Here is a 4061-nt window from a genome sequence, read left to right on the forward strand (position 1 = left end):
CAGTAGTCCCCCTTATCATGTGCCAGTAGTCCCCCTTATCATGTGCCAGTAGCCCCCCTTATCATGTGCCAGTAGCCCCCCTTATCATGTGCCAGTAGCCCCCCTTATGTGCCAATAGCCCCCTTATGTGCCAGTAGCCCCCCTTATCATGTGCCAGTAGCCCCCCTTATGTGCCAGTAGTCCCCCTTATGTGCCAGTAGCCCCCCTTATGTGCTAGTAGCCCCCTTATCATGTGCCAGCCCAGTAGTCACCCCTTATCATGTGCCAGCCCAGTAGTCCCCCCTTATGTGCCAGCCCAGTAGTCCCCCCTTATCATGTGCCAGCCCAGTAGTCCCCCCTTATCATGTGCCAGCCCAGTAGTCCCCCCTTATCATGTGCCAGCCCAGTAGTCCCCCCTTATCATGTGCCAGCCTAGTAGTCCCCCCTTATCATGTGCCAGCCCAGTAGTCCCCCCTTATTATGTGCCAGCCTAGTAGTACCCCCTTATCATGTGCCAGCCCAGTAGTCCCCCCTTATCATGTGCCAGCCCAGTAGTCTCCCCTTATCATGTGCCAGCCCAGTAGTCCCCCCTTATGTGCCAGCCCAGTAGCCCCCCCTTATCATGTGCCAGCCCATTAGTCCCCCCTTATCATGTGCCAGCCCAGCCCAGTAGCCCCCCTTATCATGTGCCAGCCCAGCCCAGTAGTCCCCCCTTATCATGTGCCAGCCCAGTATTGTACCTATATAAAAAAAAAAGAAAACACTTATACTTACCTCCAGCGATGCGATGCAGGCCTCTTTCGGCCTGTGTCCCTCTCTATACGGCTCAGGCGGCGCGATGACGTCATCGCGCCGCCTGCACCGGCCTCTGATAGGCTGCCAGCACTAGGCCGGCAGCCTATCAGAGGAACAGGAGGGGACACACCTCTCCCTCCCCTGCCGCAGCACAGGCATCTGTATCGCCGTCCTGACGGCGATACAGATGACTAATGGAGATGAGCGCTTCCACAATGATCTCCTGCTCTGCCCTGCCGCCGGCCGCGGCCGCCCCCACTTGTCACCAGGGCCGCGGCATTGCGGCACTCAGGCCTGCCGGCCTACCAGGAAATCTCCCGGTATCCCGGCAGGCCAGTCCGGCCCTGGTTGGCTCAACTGCATCTCTCAGACTGACTGCATCTTCCCTGACACAAACTGACTGTATGATAGTTCCTATTAGATCAGGAGTCTAATGTACTGTGCTCATCACTAGATCCAAAATCAGATATGACATGGCTGTATCACAAATCATAAATCACTATGATCCAGTCAGCTTGGGTCAGGGGAACCACGGTTGGGTGAGGATATGTGGCTGACACATGGGGCTGTGTTTCTCAGCCAAGCAGTTGTGAGAATCATCCTTTAGTGGTTCAATTCTACGTTCTCCTGGGTGTAGCCCCCAGGTCAGTAGTGTGGACCCCGGTCAAGAATCACAGAGCAAAAATGCAGCAGTTTAATGATTTTTTTGTGTGTGTGATTCTCCTTTACTTGCTGCCAGACTACGGTGGACTACACTCAGTAATTAAAAGGTTTGTCTGCAACCAATAACATTTGCAGGTCAGTTGGGGAATGTTTTAATAGCAACTATTAATTGGCTTTTTCAAGGGTCCAAAACCTCAGCCATCCTCTGTAACTGCTGCCAGCAGCCTCAGTGGTGATGTGGGTGATGACCACCGAGGTCTGATAGCCCAAGACTCTTTATTTTCGTTATAAATGCAGTAAACTCTTTTTTTACTAATTCATATCGGGAGCCATTTATAAAACATTGGCTTTTAACGGCAGTCTTTGATACTCCTGCCGGAGGATGCACCTGATTTATAACAAGGCGCACACTTTATCATAAATTAGGTGTGTCCTCCTGCAGCCCCTGATTGGACTACTCCAGCCCCTGATTGGACTACTTTTCAATCATCATTTATTTCCAGGCCAGTGGTGAGGATGGTGTAAAAAAGCTACATGTAGCATAAGCTTAAGGCCTCATGCACACGACCGTTGTTGTGTTCCGTTCCGCAAAATGTGCTTCCGTTGTTCCGTGATCTGTTTCCGTTTTTGTTTCCGTGTGTCTTCCTTTATTTTTGGAGGATCACCAGACATGAAGGAAAGTAAAAAAAAATCTAAGACAAGTTTGCCATGCAAATGATAGGACGCGGACGACAATCTTGTGTGCCTCCGTGTTTTTTAGCGGTCCCATTGACTTGAATGGGTCTGTGAACCGTTTTCCGTGAAAATAATAGCACAGGTTATATTTTTTTGACGGACTGGAACCACGGATCACGGATGCGGATGACAAACGGTGCATTAGCCGAGTTTTCAACGGACCCATTGAAAGTCAATAGGTCCGCAGAAAATCACGAAAAACGGAACAACGGACACGGAATAAAACAACGGTCGTGTGAATGAGGCCTAAAAGTCACAGAAAGGGGTCTTGCAACTTATTTTTCTTACACCAAACTGACATTAGTAAATTACCTTATTTTATCACTTTTTTTTGCAGTTCTGCACTACAGAATGTTACTGCAAAGAAGGACCTACAGCTACATATGTCACCCTAGGTGATAATTCAAGCTTGCTTAGCTTTCCTATAGGTGTGTATTTGTTGCTACTCCCTCCAACTTACAATCAATTCTCTGTTTATTGTGTGTTTAATAATGTCTACTTCTGTATTCCAGGAGACATCACCATCAGTATCACTTAAATAATATTGTGTGAAATTGGACCTTATTTCTGCGGGCATTAACATCTGATTGTAGCTGCCAAGAGTGATGTGACTGGTTGTGTACAGCATTACAGATCTTTCAGGTTTATTATATTTTTTCATTTATATTCATTTGTATTAAAAAGGGAGTGAATCATTTCTTAATATATTTTTATATCACCACAGTGTCATGGAATGTATACCAAGACCTACATGGCAACATTCAGCATATGTCATTCAAGATCCTGGATTTGGGATACTTAAGATTACCATTTGGTCAGTTTTATTCAATTTCCTAGTTTTGACGGCTAGGTTCAGAAACAGGCTACTTTACCACTGTCAGGCCCTATCAATCAAAGCATTGAGGGAGGGGCTGAGCTTGGGTGCCACAAATGCAATGGTGACACCCTCATTGCACCAAAGGCCTAATCTGTTTTTTAAGAAAAATTCTTAACTTGGTAAGGGATTTGTAGATCAACAAAAGAGAAAGTGTTTTAATCAGGTGAACACCAGTTATATGTCTATGATAACAGTTGGATAGGGAAGTTGCTGGTAAGAGAATTGGCCAAGCATTAACCAAACAGTATTTTCTTTACAAGCAGTGGAAAAATAATCATGTTCTGCTAAGGTATTTGAGCGTTATTTGTAGGTTTACTTTAACTGTATTTTTTGTATATATATCTTTACAGCTACTACTATCTGACTACAGATTTGCAGAAGCTTACACAGTGCCAGCAAACACTGAAGACAGCTCAAGGTTTGATCAAACCTTTTATTATCTGAAGAATATAAACAAAATGAAGAGACAAGCTACACTGTTTAGTTTGTTCAATTCATCCAGAAAGAAAAAAGCAATACATTTTCAGGAATTGGACTTATGTGTTAATGACATTTAGGCTGCGTTCACACGGGCGAGATTTCCGCGCGGGTGCAATGCGGTAGGTGAACGCATTGCACCCGCACTGAATCTGGACCCATTCATTTCAATGGGGCTGTTCAGATGAGCGATGATTTTCACGCATCACTTATGCGTTGCGTGAAAATCGCAGCATGCTCTATATTCTGCGTTTTTCACGCAACGCATGCTCCAATCACATGGTCCATCACCACGGTGATGTACCATGTGATTGGAGCATGTGATCTGACGTCACCAAAGGTCCTTTAGCCCATAGTTCATCTTTTGAGAAGTAAAGACCGGGAGAACTACGCGAACAAGAGGAGAAGGTGAGTTAATTTTTTTTATTTTTTTTAACCCTCAATTGATCACCTACTATGCATTCTGTTTTCAGAATGCTATTATTTTCCCTTATAACCATGATATAAGGGAAAATAATAACATCTACACCACACC

At 45.6% G+C, this 4061-nt stretch overlaps 1 long non-coding RNA gene across 1 annotated transcript; it reads left to right on the forward strand.

Moving 5' to 3' along the window:
- The first annotated feature begins 2720 nt into the window (after positions 1-2720).
- LOC120994260 lies at positions 2721-3521 on the forward strand. The gene is made up of 3 exons (XR_005777375.1): positions 2721-2814; positions 2897-2986; positions 3400-3521. It is a non-coding gene; the product is annotated as an uncharacterized LOC120994260 (long non-coding RNA).
- The last annotated feature ends 540 nt before the right edge of the window (positions 3522-4061 follow it).

The sequence above is a fragment of the Bufo bufo genome, chromosome 3 (genome assembly GCF_905171765.1).
Source record: "Bufo bufo chromosome 3, aBufBuf1.1, whole genome shotgun sequence".
Taxonomy (NCBI): domain Eukaryota; kingdom Metazoa; phylum Chordata; class Amphibia; order Anura; family Bufonidae; genus Bufo; species Bufo bufo.